Below are 17,043 nucleotides of genomic sequence, written 5' to 3' on the forward strand. Positions count from 1 at the left end.
AGACATGTTGCCTTATTCAGTATCAATTTCTTCAGCTGGAGGGCCCATCCCGTCTCCTTGTTATGGGTACACATCTAATAAAAGTACAGCTAGAACACTGGAGACGGAAAGGCACAATAAAACTCTTGCCTTTAAGTGAACTCACCATCGACTGAAGCCAAAAGTCTGCAGGAAGGGTGGTGGGGAGGGATTGTTTTTTTGTAAGTCACGGAGGAAGCATGTACGATCGCCACTACAACTCCTTCCAGGCATGAAGCTGGGTTCTGTACCCTTCTGAAGTCAGATGATTCCTCGGGCTTTGTACGCTCTTGGTTCAAGGTCACTGCTGAGAGCTCTTCTGCTCTGGAGAGGTAAAGGAGAAGTCCTGGGGTTTCCAAGGAACAGCTCGTTTCGTGAGAGAGGAGAGCTCAGAGCCTATGGCCTCGGAGGGGCAGGGCCAAACCACAATGGGGTCACTTGGGTACTCGACCACCTCCTGTTTGGGTTGTCAGGGGCCCAAAGGCAAGGTGGACCACGCATTACATTCCTCAGGCGTGAGCCTTTGGTTGAGGAATGAGGGTTCTTGGCAACATTCCTCGGGAATTGAACTGTCTTTATTCTGACTCAGAGGGCGGGGACTGAGCAGGGCTGAGAGGAGAAAATGGCACTGGACTAGGTGAGAATCTGTTACCTATCCTTACCTTTACCCCAGTCACCTTGTCCAAAAGCAGTGAATCAGTAAGACTGACTGTAGGCTCAGCAGCATGTGGATCCCACCTGCTGTCCCGGCGCACCAGCAGGGGGCCGGTATTAAGGATTGTCCCATTTTGGCAAAGCTATTTTGTTTACCTGCTTGGTGCCAAGCAGAAGGGGCAGTAGGTGCATAAATATCCCTACAGACTCACAGCCTGCCACAGGCCTTCAGTGTTGGCTGCTTCCCTGCTGCCGAGAAGCTGACAGCTGTCGCCTGTACTAAACGTCCACGGAAAGGGCTCAATGCTCAGGCAGAGTTCTAGACTCACACTCAGGGAAGTTAGAGCCGGAAGGCTCCTGGAGAATAATTAGATCCACTCAACACCCTTGTCTTACAGCAGAGACACGAGGGGCTGGGGAGTGCGGTGGGAGGAGTCTGAGGGCACAGAACCAGTCAGTGGAGGAGATGCAAGCTCAGATCCAAGTAAGTGGGCGCGGGGTCCTGGAGCTTTTTGAAAGTCCAGCTGTGATCAGGCGTGTCTCCTGCATTCGAATGGACAACGGTGTGTGTGCTTGTCCCCTGTCTGTCCTTCTCCTTCCTGCTCCCCCTGCTCTGGGCCGGGGGAGACTGACCTGTGTGAACTGCACCCAGGGGGCTCCCCCTTGCCTCCCTGGCTTCTGGACATTGACTCTGGACCATGGCAAATTTTGGAGGAAGATGGGAGAGAGGGAGGCTAGTGAAGCCGGGACGCCCACGGCACCTCCCTCTATCGCCCTGCGTTCCCTGGGCAACGGTAGAGCCCCTGTGGATGGTACCATCCCTCCCGATCTCCCTACCCCTGCCTGCATCTTGTCAAATAATCCTTTTACCCTGACTCAGCTCCCATTACTAATTTGAGCGTGTCGTCCATCTCCTGCCGAGACCCTGACCAGCACCGTAACTGGAAGTTTGATGGAAGAATTTAGAAATTGCAACGGCATATATGGGTCCCTCTTAGGTTTGCATTCCTTAAGAGTAAGCTAAGCTTCTGAGAGCCTCACCCTGGAGAGACTGGGGAGTGGGGAGGGAGAGGGTGGACCCCACAGAGAAAATCACAGGCACTAGCGAAAGGCTAGCGACTCTCTTCTGTTTTTGCCTTTTATTTAATACTGTCGTTGCTATTCTTACTGGAATTGAAATCATGCAGGCGATGTGGGACTGCGTGCTGCTTGTAAACAGATGAATCAACACAAGTGCTCGTAGGGTGATTAATTCAGGGCTCCTAGCACCGTCACCTCCTTCCTGCATCCTAGTGGGCTTTGATCTAGGCCTGCTTTCTCGGTATTTTTGTAGACACGCACATACACACGCGCGCAAATACAGAGCTTGTAAAACAGAACCTTGGCTCTTTCTGTACGCATCGCTCTGCCATTCTCCCTGTCTGTGTATACGGACCCCCGCCCTGCCCCCCATTCTTTAACTGCTGCTTAAAATTCCATCACCTGGATATATAATCAGTCATTTAACCGGTCTGTGGTGGTATAAACTTCTAGTAGTCTTTAACCAGTAGCCACAAGATTGCAGTAGGCATTCCAACCCGTATGCACCCACAGGCAGGTATTCCCTAGGGGCAAATACATAGAATCTATACATAGATTTAGGTCGAAGAGTATAACTTAAACCTGGTAGCTATGCCCGGCAGACCTCCAAGAAGCCCGTGTCAGCAGGGTGAGAGGTGAGACCTTGTCCTCACAGTACTTTCTAAAGTGTGGACTCCCACGGTTCCTGGGACACTGAGCATCTTTTCCTGCGTTTTACCACGTGGATTCCTCCCGCAAGTCCCCTGTTCCCTTTTCCGCAGTCTTGGGTTTCTCCGGGGTGGCTCTTTGACTTCGTAATCTTCCGATATGGAGACAAGTAGACGCAGTCTTGACTGTTCCCCGGAGCTCTACCCAAATTCAAAACATATGGTTTTGCCAGAGGCTTTCAGCAAGTGTCCAAAGAGAACCACGATTAAAAAAATGAAAGAGGAAAATCCAAATCTTGAAACGCACCGATCGTATATCCCTTCATGTTGGCTTATATAATTCTACGTTCTAGTTGACATGTCTAATGACAGATCTTATCTGTCTACCTATCATCTACCTACCTACCTACATTTTGAATTTGCTTGGATGTTCTCTGCCATGTCCTTGAGGTACCACTGCCCTTGAGAACATTATATGCATATATGTGAGCTGCACAGACACACACACACAAGCATGCCCACAAATGTACATGTCCCGTTATTGGTTCTGTTTCTCTAGAGAATTCTGCTGATCAGAACGTGATTCCCCTGCCCACCTTGGCTTTTAAGAAGAGGAAACTAGGAGACCCAGAGGCTGCCACTGAGACCGCAGGATAAAAACTCATGAGGCCAGTCTGGACCCTGTCCCACCGTCGGCTTCCAGACACACATCCCCAGTCCCGTTCCTCTCCATGTTCGGCCATATTTGGCCCCTGGGTTTCCTCGCTGGCTGGTCCCCAGTCCTTCTCTGTCAGCAAGAGAGCCCTTTTCTGGTCCTTCCTGGTGTCAGTGAAGACCATCCCCGTGACAGGTCCGTTTGGCCATTTTGCAATCCTTGTCATTGGCCTGGAAACGTGCCTCAACAGCCTGCCCCCTCTGACTTCTTCCAAGTCACTAGCCCCAGGAGTGTGCCCAGCTGTCTCCACTGGGTCAACTGCTAGCATCACCCCCACCCCGTGGTAGCTTCTCCCGCCCCCCACCCCCACCCTGGGGGCTTGTGCCACGTGAGATCGGCAGAGGTCACGTGTCGAGTAACGGGATCTGGCGCTGCGCTCCTCTGCCCCCCTAAACCATCAGAGCACACATAGCTCCTTCTCACTGCAGCAGAATGACGCCCCCCACCCCCAAGTATCTTGGAAGAGATTTGCCCCAGTAAAAAAAAATAAGTCTTAAAAGGAAAGCCTCTCAGGCCATGTCGCTTTGGGGTAAGGGAGAGGTGGAGATCTCGCCTCCAAAGCTTCCTGTTTTCGGGCAAGCGGGAAGCACAGTGCAAACATCCTTCTTCATTGATGGTCTTTGTTCTTGCTCAGTCAGTGTGCTGTTCAACCGGGTGGCCCATCAGACGCATGCTCCCGTCGGCGCTATCTGCTTCAGATCAAAAGAAAAAAATGCATGAGAATGCGCTCGGAAGGCCTGGTTACCACACACACGCCAGTTATAATCATAATCATAAACGCTGGGGCTGGGACCTCTCGGGGAATCTAGGACTTGTCTCTCCCTGCGATCGGTCTCCTCCCTCGAGCTCAGGCCAGCCAACGTGGACTGCATATGAATGTTCCAGGCGCTAAGCTGCACACGGTGCGGGGGTGGGGGGGGGGGGAGGATCTCACTCCCTAGTGGGATTCTTGATGAACCAGTTAGAGGACAGGTGTTTCCATTTCTCGCAGGCAGCACAGTGACTGAGAGATCCCTTCATTCTGTCCCTTTGGGCACCCAGCTTTCCAATGTTGTTTGAGAAAATAAACCCAGCTTCTCCCTTCTTCTTTCTCCTTTCTCCCCGCCCCGGATCTCGGAAATGCAAAAACACACCTCCCCATTTGCTCAAGACCGTCCCAGTTTGCATGGGTTTTCCCAATGTGGTTATTAATAGGACATTTCAGCTCTCAGGACTGTTCCTGTTTGGGTGACCAGGTTCTGTGGGTTCTCTAGGCGTAACCCTTCTGGGCAGCCGGGACCAAGTTGAGGACCTTTCCTAGGAGCCAGCACAGGGCTTGCTTGGCACCCAGAAGAACCCTTGGAAATGACTATTGTGAAACCCATTGCGCTGTTGGATGATCTTGGTGATTTGATACCTGTGAAAAGTACAAGACTGGGGGTCTGGGCACTCTCATGCGGGTTTCCTGTACAGCCTTCAAATAGTTAAATGTGTGGAAAGAACAAGTGGCCAGAGGAGTAGGGGGTGATGTTCATGTGGTATCCTTACACTTTGAAAAATGACCCCAGCTTTGAAACCCCATCAGTTGGGTGACTGAATCAAGTCAAGGCCTTCGGGGAAGAAACCGGGCTTTAGGAAAATGGCAGAGTTGGGTTAAAACACAAGCGTGAACGGAAGTAGTCTCTGAGCCTGTTTGTGGCAATCCGTGGCCACACATCCAGTGGTCTGGAGAGGTAGGAATATGTGTCATTTGTTTTGAACTTGGCACGGAAGCAAGCGTATCTGCCTATATTCTTGCTCCGGGCTGTCGGCTCTGGGAGGTAGGTGAGATCAGAAAGCTCATCCCCACTTTTTTGTCGTCGTTGTTGTTAAGACAAGGAATCTTTGGCAGTTGCACAGCTAAAGGGTCTAGAATCAGAGTCTAATGGGCCCTCCTCCAAGCCCAGTGTTCTTTCCAGTCCTTATCACAGAAGCGGTTCCGGGGGCGCTGGTAGGAGTCCTGTGCCTTCTGATGCTCTGTGCAGGGAGAGCCTGCTGGTGGGGCCAAGGTTGGGGTTCTGTTCTAGCAGCTCAGGCAGTGACCAGACAGATCAGGGGTGGGGGTGGGGGGTAGGGAGGTCACACCCGCTGAGCTCCCTGCACAATTTGCCTCCTGCACAGCCCCGGGAGCAGGGAGCCGAGGACAGATGTCGCCCGCGTGTGCCACGCTGGCGCTCCCACTACGTGATTGGGAACATGTGAGGGCAGGGCGAGTGAACTGCGGGTGACCCCGAGGAGAGGGAGGCTAATTAAAGCTTCTCTTCCCCCCACTTCAGTCACAAGCCCCCCTGCCCTTCCTCCTGATGGTGCAGCAGATAAGGAGGGATTGAATTTATGAAAAGCGATGAAGATGTTTGGATAAGCCACAGCACCAAGGCAAGCCGGCCCGACGAGTTAGGGCCTGACAAGGCAGCAGGGGTGCCTGAAAGCTTCTTGAAGGGACCTGCGAGGCCAGGCCAAGAGGAAGGGGGAGAGCCAAGGTGATTGAACTGAAGGTGACACCGTGGGGGCGTGGCCTCGGGCAGGCACATCATGGGGGCGTGGCTTCGGGCCGGCACACCTCTGCCAGGCAGGTGGAAGTGGTCTTGCCCAGCGCTGGCCCCACAGGGAGATGGTCTGACTTGGCCCACGGCTTCCAGACCTGCCACCTGGGTCCCAGGTTCCCAGGAGAGCCCGTGTGAGCCGAATAAACGGGAGAACATGGAGCCGATGAGTGAAGAGTGGGTGGGAATTGAGGAAAGAGCACCTCCCTTCCAGAGATGAAGGGGTGAGGCCGCCCTCAGGGGGAGAAGCAAGATGAGAAAAGCCATCGGTTTTGAGCATTAGCCATATATACCAGGCACTGTGCAACGGGCTTTGTATGCAGCATCTCACTTAACCCTCTGATAGGGGCTGTTACCATGCCCCTCCTACGGACGTGGAAAAAGAAACCTCAGAGAGGGTAGGTAGCTTGCTCAAGGCCACACAGCTGGATCTAGGAATCTAAACCAAGTAGTGAATAATAAAAAGAAAAAAAAAGGTGAGACTCTGGAGCCTCTGTTCTAAATCAGCATGCCCCCAGCCCCATCCACTGTGCCACACGGCAGGGTGGGGGGCAGGGGGGTCTACCAGGATTGGAGGGCGAGCTCCATCTTCTGTCCTAGGATGCCTCGACCCATTCAGTAGTGGGCTCCCGAATTGTCTCTCCCACCGCTCCCTCTGGTCTTCCTCAGGGAGTAGATGCTATCCACCTCCCAGCAACACCCCAGAACCCTGAATCCTGGCTTGTGGAAGCACAGCTTCGAAGGTCTTTGGAGTGAAATGCCCCAAGAGCTGCCTCACCCCAAAGACCCAGGCCTGCCTGTCACAGAGGAGCCATGGGGTCCCTTGGCCAGCTGGCCTCCTGCTCTGGACCACGTGTGCCCGCCTCGGGGCAGCCGGAGAACCGGTGCTGTCCTTGGCTGTGTTTCTCCCAGGTGCTGCCCACCCACCTGCATGGAGCCTGGGAGTCTCGGGCAGAGGATGCGGGCTGAGCGGCTGTCTTGGGCTGTGTCCCTGAGGCCAGGGGTGGGAACCAGGAGGAAGGCAGGCTGCCTGGCATGAGTGTGGGATGCCTGGTGTTCTGTGGGATGAATGCATCACTGACTTCTAAATGAAGGGAGACCACCAAGCCCAGCATGCTGGGGAAGGGGTAAGGACCACAGCGACCAGGCTTCTCACCCTTGGCAGGGTTTCTGCAACACAGTCGTCCTGGATCTCAACTTTCTCTTGCCTCCTGGAGGCCCGCCTGGAGGAGGTAAGAGCATAAACAACACTTGCTGAGTCAGAGCCTCCGCTGGGGAGAGACCTCCTAAAACTGGGTACCCCCATCTTTTTTTTTTTTTTTTTTTTTTAAACCAAAGTGAAAACTCAAACCATTTGAATGAGTCGACTCTATGGGAAACTCATTACAGCTGATTCCAAAGTCACACGTCGCACATTATTTTCAACCCTTGATTTCCCATGACATTTCCCCTTTGTTGGGAATCGCTTGCTACTGAGGAAGCAGAACTAGGATTCCAGCAATTAAGGCTGGGGCCGTCTGGTGTGGGCTGGTCTGATCCAGTTGGCGCTGGGATGTAATCAGAATGAATAAAGCCAGGGTGGGAGAAATGTCTGTGCATTTTGATAAAAAAAAAAAAAAATACCCTCCATTCTGGTTAAATGCAAGGCACGGTGTATAAATCAGCCCGGGTCACTTAAGTTAATAGCGCAGACTTGGTTTTAATATTGGTCTCAGGGTGCCTGAGACTCATTTCATTAGTGTCAGTTTAACAGTTGGATACATGGGCCAGGGGTAACATTAATGATTACTTGTGAGTTAAGTGGACACGAGCTCTTACGTAAAATGCCAACAGCGCAGAGACCTTCCCAGGCGCTGTTGCCGGCAGGCGCCACCCTTGGCGAGAGCCCTGGTGGGCAGGGTGCGGCCACGGGTCTGGGGAGCTGGAACTCCCAGGAGGATGGCTTAAGAAGGATCTGTAAACCCCAGCAGCCCTGACAGGGCCTCACCTGGAGCTCGGCCCAGGACGCCCCTGGAAAGGTGAGCCGTCACCCCTGTGGGGCTGACTCATTGTCTGAGCAAGGGTTTTCTCTACGGAGCCCGAAAACAGGCCGGGAGGCAGCTCCCTAGGGTCCAGAGGCAGTGAAGGGAGCGGCCCCTGGGACTCTCTCGGGGAAGAAGCCACTTTTGCAGCCTGGGATGGGTTTCCTGTGCCAAGATGGGATGCTTACCAGTGATTTACGCAGACATTTATAGAAAGCATACAGGCTTGCTCATTCATAAAATAGAAGAACAGTGTGTTTTCGCCTGGCAGGGCTCTGGGGCAGCTCTCAGGGTAACGTGGCTGATTGTAATCATTTCTGGAAATGCCCTGATTTGCCGTGAGGGGTGGGGAAGGCCGAGCGGCACAGGAAGGGGCCCCGAATGGAACCTCAGTGCAGGTCACCTGTCCCCGGGGACAGAGCTGAACTGTGAGTGAGGACACCTTCCCTCTCCTGCGGCCCTGGGGCCCTCCCCTGCCCTCAGGCCTCCTCCAGACAGACCCTCTTCTGTCTTCCAGAGCTTCCTGGCTGGTAGGGGGCTGCGGTCAGGGCCACGTGATGTAAGCCTAAGAGGACCGCCTTGTCGGAACCCTGAAGGAAGGGCTTTCTTCCTGGCCTTGTGAGGCCAGGGGTCTCTGGGGAGCCCGCCCTGCTGTGGACCTCCACCCAGTGGGGCTTCAGGCCTGGCTCTCCCTAAGCAGCCCTTGTCCTCGGTTGAGCTGACTTGGTGACTCACCGCGCCCGTGTCTTCACCACGCAGTCTTGCCCGCGGGCCTGGTGGGCGGGTGGGCAGCAGAGAACCAGTTTTGTCAGAAGGCAGAGACCAATAAATAGCGATTTTATTTCACGGCTGCTCTGACCTCCCAGCTCTGGCTGCCAAGTTCGAGGCCATGGCTTTTGGTGGTGTAAGGGACAGCAGACCTGGCATTTTTAAGTGGAGAACAGAATCCGGACAAAAGGCAAAGTTCTACTTTTTGTGTTTTTTGCCATCCACTTTTGAGCCGAAAGCTCAGAAAACAGGAGGCTCGGACCAGACGAGCGCTCTGAGTCTTGTCCCTGGAGAAGGGGTACCAGCCACACGCCCGCCATGAGACGCTGTAGAAAGATCCATGGGAGCCGTGAGCAGGGCGGGAGGGACAGAGACACAGAGAGGGAGAAGGACAAGACAGGGTAGGAGCCGAGAGGAAGGGCAAGTCTGCTCAGGGTTCCCTGAGCCACAGGCAACAGGCCAGCACAGCCCGAGCAGCTTAAACCCCGGACAGCTGTCTGCTCGCAGGTCTGAGGCTGGAGCACCAAGGTCAAGGCAGGGCAGGTTGGTCTCTTCTGCGCTCTCTCTCCTTGGATCGCAGACGCACGTTCTTCTCGCGTGTCCGTGCAATGCACACAGGCCCGTGTCCTAATCTCTTCTTACAAGGCCACTGGTCCAGATAGGGCCCACCTGGATCATCTCATTTTTGCCTTCGTGACCTCCTTAGCGACCCTACCTGCAAATATAGCTCGGGTTTCCGAGTCCCCGGGGTACTTCTCTGGGCCAGACGGAGCAAAGCGCCAGTGGGAAATACGGTGCCTAATGGAACCCTCGCACAGCCCTGAGGTGGAGGTGTGCTTGTTCCCATGTGCAGAGGAAACAGGCTCGTGGGACCTCAGGATGATTGTTCCAGTTCCCTGACTTCCAAGGCTCCACCTCTAAGGCAAAAGAGAAACAAAAGGAATAAAAAAACAAGGTTTCCAGGGGGCTGGCATCAGAGACACACTGAGACCTCTCCGTGGGCCTTTGGCGTCCCTGTTTTACTTAGGGGGGATCTGGAGGTCAAGATCAGTTGCCGCTCCCTATGGTCCTGTGATGGGGGACCGTCCTCCGGCCGGCACTGCTGACCCGTGTTGCAAGAGCAGACAGTCTCCTAACCTGTAGGCCGTGACCTCATTCTGACCCCAGAGATACGGATGCAGGGTGTCCCCTGAATGAGCTCCCTTCTGCTAGGACATCGGGAGGCCTCCTCGCCCTGCTTTGGGCGTGGTTCCCGGACACCTGCCTTGGTGACGAGAGTCAGCGTCTTAAATGTTGCTCCAAGCGGGCCCCGGGGCTCGTCCCACTATTCGCTTTGGGATGCGGCCATTGTCCCCTGCCTCATGCTGGGCCCCGTTTCAGCATGAGACCCTCAGTGGGGTACACTTGGTCATGTAAGGTGAGTGGGGGTGAAGAAGAGCTTTGGTTTGCTTCCCGCCACCTGAACCGACCACGTCACAGGCTGGCCAGGTGTCCAGACACCTGCCTGTCTCCTCCTGATGCTTTGGAACCTCGGTGCTATTCTTGGTAAAACGGGAGTAGGGAAACCTTACTCAAATGTTGTGGGTTTTTTGTTTTTGTTTTTGTTTTTGTTTTTTTAAGATTTTTATCTCTTTGTTTGTTTGTTGACCGACTGAGCCACCCCAGTGCCCCTTAAATGTTTTTATTAGGAGATCATGTAGGAGATGACAGCCAAAAATGAGGGTGGTAATAGAGACTCTTTTTTTTTTTTTTTAAAGATTTTATTTATTTATTTGACATTGAGAGAATGAGATCATAAGTAGGCAGAGCAGCAGGCAAAGAGAGAGAGGAAGCAGGCTCCCTGCCGAGCAGAGAGCCTGATGTGGAGCTCGATCCCAGGACCCTGGGATCACGACTTGAGCCGAAGGCAGAGGCTTAACCCACTGAGCCACCCAGGAGCCCCGGTAATAGAGACTCTTGTGTCCAGGCTGCTAAAAACTCACAGAACACCACACGAATCACAAGAATGTGACATTTTGAGCTATAATGGTGTGAAGAAATAGTTCCTTCCCACCTCTGCCCTCTGCCTCTAAACCTTTTCAGTCTTCGTACATGAGCCTTTCTGTGGTCATTTGTCTGACCATGTTTCTTACGTTCTTGTTAATGATTTTTGTTAAGAGGAGCTCGTCAGTCCCTCCACAAAGCCGATTCCTCTCTCCAGAATGTTGTAAAGCCAAGCGTTGCTTCCCCGAAACTCTCCTGCCTCCCCGAAGACTTCAGCTGCCTCATGATCCCACTGGAATATCCAAGTGAAGAAGGTCATTTTGGTACCAATTTAAAACATGATATACATTTTAAAAAGGACAGGGGCTTGTTGCAGAAATCAGCTTGAAGGAGTGCTCCCCTTCGCCAAGTCTGGCACGAATTTGAAGGCCATCATGATTGAGCTCAGGGTAGAATTATTATCTTCGCTTCGGCTGCTACAGCAGAAATACTAGAGTCTGGGGATCTTGCACAACAAACATTGCTTTCTCACAGTTCTGACGCTGGGAAGGCCCAGGTCCAGACACCAGTGGATTCAGTGTCTGGTGAGAACCCACTTCCGGGTTCAGAGATAGCCATCCCCTTGCGGTGTCCTCACGCGTGGAAAGAAATGGAAGGCTCTCTGGGGTGTCTTTTATAAAGACACAAATCCTGTTCATGGGGCCTCCACCCTCATGACCTAATTCCCTCCCAAAGGCCGCACCTCCTAACACCATCACACTGGGGGTTAGGATTTCAACATAGGAATTTTGGACCCAGGGGGACACAAGCATTTAGTCCATAAAAATTACAAACCATTAAATATTCCTATATTGATGAGTCTATAAATGCTGTTGCTAGGCGGTTGGTTGACAGACAGATCATTGCTAACACAACTCTGAGGGCCAGAGGATAAATGTGGGGAGGCAGTAAAGCCCGAAAACACCATTTTGAAACTATGTTATTTTTAGCCACCGAGGCTTGGATGTTACTCTTTATCTTAGCATAACCCATCCTGTCCTATCCTTATGCTCTACATCTTTGCAAATGGGATTCCCTCCACTTAGAATATCCCCCCTCCTTCTACCTGGCAAATTTTTATTTGTCGTGCAATGCCCTGTTTGGGTATCACCTCCTTGCTGATGTCCTCCAAAGATAGAACTATCATTCTAGCATGGCTTCTCTTTGGCCATGGGGCAAGAATTTATTGAGCGTCTGCTGTATACCAAGCCACACACGGGGTATACACCATTAATGCAACCGAGTCCCTGTCCTCCTGGGGCTTTCAAAAGGGGAAGCACAGTCCCAGTGTCTTGTACTTGATAGACTTGCCATGAGGTGAAACTCAGACTTAGCCATATTTCTATTTCAACACCTGCCACAGAGTAGGAAATCAGTAAGTATCTGCTAAAATATGGATGTTCACCTCCTCCCTTGTGCGTCTCCAGCCCTGATTCATAACGCTCGTGTGTACAATTTGCACCTATTTTCATGACCTCTGTTTAGTCTCCCTTCCTGGAGGTGGGTTCCTGGGGAGCCTGGCTCTGCTTTCTGGTCCGTCCGGTGTGCGTCCGGCCTGCTGACCAAGGGGGAGCTGGAGAGGTCTGCAGAGCGTGTCTCGCTTACACCTCATAGGGACGGGGCTGGAGGTCATCATCTGGGTCCAACACCGTAATGACTTATGCAGAAAATGGGAGACAGGTGATGTCGAAAGTGAAGGCTTTTTTGTCTTCCGGGACGATCACTGTGTCATGGGCTGGTCTCCAAGAACGAAGAGTGGACAGGAGACAGAGCTGTAGGTCCAGCTCCAGACCTACTGGTGCCTCCTGTTGGTCCTTGGCTCGCCCCTTCCTTCTCTGGCCTTGATTGCTCAGGTCTGCAAAATGGGGAGTGGGCATGGATCTTGGCTTCTTTGTTTCCTCAAAGGTGACATAGGTGGGTCCGCGTGATACCACTCCGGAGAGACTTCAAAAGACCGCTGTGTGGGAAGCTATAAGTTTTGCCCTGTCCAGGAGCAGGGAGGGGGCCGCCCTGACCTGGTCCAAGCTTTTGGACACACCATTCCATGGCCTGGACTCCTGGGAACATTTTTGCGAAATAACACTGCTTCCCAGTCCCAAGAGAAAAATCTGGCAGAAGAGAGCCGTGCACACTCACCCTCCCCTCTGCGTGGGGGTAACACATCAGTAGGCGCTCTAACGAGCCAGCACCCCTCCCTAAAGCCATGGCTTGTTTGCTTCTCCTAGGAGCCTGGCACCGAGCCCTAGATACTGTCATTGTCTTGGGGACAGACGCCCCTCCCCCAACACCTTAAGTGGCCCGCACCGCCAGCTTCACCCCAAAGCAGGCTCCCAACCCCGGAGCCCTTAGAGCATCTCCCCATCCCCGTGGCTGCCAAGAAGCAGCATAAATGTGCTCGGCCGGTTGGGTGCGAACGTGTGCATCTTTCCGTTCAGAAAGTTCTCAGGCTGGGCTGCTGGGGGCTGATCTGTAGAAGTTCATTCACCACTTGCTGTTGGTTGGTTTTTCTCTTCCAAGGGAGGCGGGGGTGTGGCTGCAAAATAAATCTCAGGGTTTTTTCTTCTCCCCAAAGAAATCATTGTGTTGTAATGCAGGGAGAGCCCAAGCTGATGACATTTTTATGGGGCTGCCTCTAAGTGAAGACTGGAGTGTCTGCTAGGGCCATCCGGAGAGCCGGTGGATCTCTCTCTCCCCCCTTTTGCCATCGCCCGCCCTCTTTCTCTCAGAGCCATACAACTTGAGCTCAATACTTGTCTAGAATTCTCCGTGGGGCTACCTAGGCCAAAAGGGGGTGAGATGGGGGAGATGACATCATATCCTCATGAGCCGATTGGCTGCTCTCAGGCTTCAGGAATGATATCATCTCTGCTTCTGCCTCCCCACCCCCCTCTACTTCCAGTCCTTTCCTGGCCGGGCAAGCCCCCCTCCCCGGCACCCTACCCCAGGACACCCCGTTGCCTTGGAGACCACAAGTTTTCAACCTCGTTGTCTGAAGGAATGGTAATTCATTATATGTCTGACATGGGGGTGAAGGGTACAGGGAGGGAGACCCGGGCTGGACGGTGGGGAGGGGAGGTTGTAGACAAAAAAAAAAAAAAATGAACAAAAATATGTTTCACGCATGAGAAACTGTCAAAGATGGTGGAGAGGGAAAGGTCATTGCAAACAGCGTTTGTGAAATCGAAAAATGGACACAGAATTCTAAAAAAACAAGCAGTGGCCAAAATATGGTTGAAAATACCCCCTCCAACCCCCCACCCCCCGAGACAGCTCATTAGGAAGGTTTTGGAGAGAGAATCACCGGCGGTCTGGGGCTGTTGTGTTATCTTTGAAGGAAAGGCCATCCCCTCCTTACCCCCTCCCTAGGTGTATACACTAGATAGCTCTCCCCTCCTACAGGCTTTGCTCAGAGAACAAGCCATTTCTTGCAAAAAAAAAAAAAAAAAAAGGACCAGATAAGGATCCCCCTACACCCTTGGTGTTTGTGGGTATCTCCAAGAACCGAGCGCCAATGCCTTGGTTTGAATTCCTGGAAACCAAGGCAAGAGAGAACCCTACTGAAGTTACGCGCGTGCGCGCGTGTGTGTGTGTGTGTGTGTGTGTGTTAATTATCCACCGATTCCCTGTCTCCATGGATCATATTCTTTAGGGGGTTATTTAATCTTAGCTTTCCCTAGGGCAGTTGAAAGGCAACATACAAATTCCCCTTGGTCCTACCCAACCTCTTCGTGTGACTTCTTCACTCTCTTTCCTCAGCAAGTCTTCTGACAATGTGTCTATTTGTGGTTTCCCCTATGTGTGTTCAGTGTTTGTTTTCTTGTTGGGAACATTCTTACGAGTCCGGAATTCCAGATGTGTGGTTTAGAAAATCGGTGGGGCTCCTGCCTCCTTGGATCCCTACTCGTTACTTCTAACTCCCCACCGCTGCTCCTTCTTGGTTTTCTTGGTCTCTTACAAGGAATTCTGAATCTGCAGTGGGCTGGGTCAAAGGGAAAAAGCAGATGATGAAGAGAGGCATTAAAGATGTACTTGCTGGGCAGTAAGATGTTCTCGCGTGTGGCATAGCAATCGATGATTTTTTCCTATATGCCCAGAATTCACTAACAACTCGATAAAAGCTGGGTACCGTTATCTTCTTACTTATTCATATAGATTCTTTTGGCCAACAAAATATTTTGAAATACCAGCTAGAAATGGATGAAAACCATAGCTACATAAATATGTATACACGTACATGTGCCTACATTTGCACATACATATGTAGGTCCGTGTGTGTGTGCGCCTGTGTGTGTCTATGTGATCGCATTTCTTTATTTCTGTTTTTGAAGTTTCCAAATGTTTTGCAGTGAGTAGGTACTACAAATATAATCAAGAAAAAAAAAAAAAAGCTATTTAAAGGAATCGGTCATCGGGCAGGATGTTCCAAAGGGCAGATGAATATAACTTCCAAGATGAAGTAAGCGGGTGTCTGTCAACTCGCCGTTGCAGAGAAAACAAGGTATGCGTTTGTCCCCAGAGGTGTGGTGACGTGCGCGTCTCTGGAGGCCTGTGGCTTCCCTTCCATTCTGCCGTGGCCTCATTTCTCAGCCTCAGAGGGGAAAGCAAAGTCACTGAGTACCAGGATGGAGGCGATCTTGGGCAGCCTTCCGAACCACCCTCCTCCCATTTAATTGGACATTTAATGGCTCTTGAAAAGTGAGTATTAATCCGAGATTGACACAAGCTGTGGCCTCGGAATCCACATGGCCAAAACCAAAGTCATAATTTCCCCCAAACTGTCACCTACCACCCCTTAACGTTCCCACGTCTGCCCCCAGAACCACTATTTTTGTCCAAGCTAGAAACTTTGGAGTCACTTTTGATTAATCCCTAAATGTCAGTCTCCAAGAGATCTGTCAAGAACAGTTTGTTTTTCCTTCCAAGTCTGTCATTGCCTTCATCCTTTCCAACTTCCCACTGTGCTAATCCAATCCATCCTTCAAACTTTCAGCTAAAATGCCGTCTCCTCCATGAAGGCTTCCAGGATCATTTCTGCTTTTGCACATAAACATCTAACCTGAATTCCAGCAGGACGAACGGACCCTGGATTCTGTATCCTTGCTTTGTTGGATGGGTTTGACTTGGTTCCCCACCCAGACCATATGGCTCTAGAGAGAGCAGGGACTTAATAAAGTCACTTTACAGGAGCTTGATACAATTTACTGCTTAAGCAAGAGGAAGCCACCACCTCTCTCGACAGTGTTTCACTTTATTCCCTCTATGGGTGTTTTGCCAAACACCGGATCTGAACAGATGTCTACTTTTTTACCTTAAGCAAACTTTTCTCTCTTGCATTTCCATTTAACCCTATTTCTTCTATGTTGTTATCCTTGAAAATATTGAAAAATATCCTAATAAATCGTTACAAACACTCTCAATCGATTTACGAGGCAGGACAGTCTAACCTTGAAGAGTGTGGATTCTGGAGCCAGACTGCTTAGAATGGGGAATCCAATATGGTAGCCACTAGCCACATGTGACTATCTCAATTTAAATATATTAAAATTAAGTAAAATGAAGGCTTCAGGTCCTCAGTCACACTACCCTCAAGGGCCCAGGAGCCACATGGAGCTAGTGGCTTCTATATTGGAAAGCAATGATATGGGACACATTAACCCTTGCAGAAAGTCCCATTGGCTAGCACAGGCCAGATCCGTATCCCAGCCCGGCCACTCATCCTTGGCGTGAGCTTAGGCAAAGTATTTAGCTTTCTGGGCCAATGTTCTCATAATGCCTACCTCCTTGAGTCGTTTGAGCCTCATATGAGTCAATGCACTCATATGAGTGTCCAGAGCCTAATAACGGATGGATCGTAGTTAGCCACGACGGTCTGCAGCAATCTCCTTTCCCAGCTGTAGATTCCTCTCCATGACCTGAACTCTAGTCCGTGGATCCGTATCACATATTTCATAACCACATTCTCACTACGTCCTGCCAAGAGCTCTCTTAGATCTCCCTTAAAATGCAGCATCATCTGGCCGGAAACCTTTCACGGAGACCACCGTCTTCTTACTCACTCCCATTTCAATGATGCTGTAAAACCAGAGGCGACCCTGGGAAGTGGGAATCACTTTATGCTGGACCCTCACGGCCTTCCGGCAGAGCTCCCAGTCCTGGTTAGCACCCTTCCAGCCTTTCCTCTCTGCCTTGTCGAGGGCAGCGAGTGGAGAAGCCGGAGCGTCGTCGAACCAGGCGGCGCATTCTTCCCTGGTGACTTAATGAGCCGGCATGACTAAATGACCATTAGCTGGATGTTTGTGTGAACTGCAATAGAAAAGTTCCTCTAAACTTCCTGAAAGGGAAGATAATATATCTAAATAGCTTCCTGTCTCTCTGGTGCCAAGCAGCAGCAGAAGCAAAGCCGACTCTCCAGCCGGGAAATATTTAGCACGTCGGGTGCGCTCGGCCCCTCCCTGTTGGGACGAGGGAACCAAGCCGGGGAATGAGTGAGCCTCCACGTCCTCCTGGACGCCCGTGACATTGGGCCAATTATTTCCGAACGGGGTACCAGAAGACAC

General features: G+C 51.6%; 1 long non-coding RNA gene across 1 annotated transcript; it reads left to right on the forward strand.

The window, feature by feature from the left end:
• The first annotated feature begins 7,516 nt into the window (after positions 1–7,516).
• Positions 7,517–15,899, forward strand: LOC131816741 (uncharacterized). Its single transcript, XR_009348161.1, has 3 exons — positions 7,517–7,693; positions 15,003–15,181; positions 15,477–15,899. It is a non-coding gene; the product is annotated as an uncharacterized LOC131816741 (long non-coding RNA).
• Positions 15,900–17,043: the final 1,144 nt, after the last annotated feature.

The sequence above is a fragment of the Mustela lutreola genome, chromosome 15 (assembly GCF_030435805.1).
Source record: "Mustela lutreola isolate mMusLut2 chromosome 15, mMusLut2.pri, whole genome shotgun sequence".
Taxonomy (NCBI): domain Eukaryota; kingdom Metazoa; phylum Chordata; class Mammalia; order Carnivora; family Mustelidae; genus Mustela; species Mustela lutreola.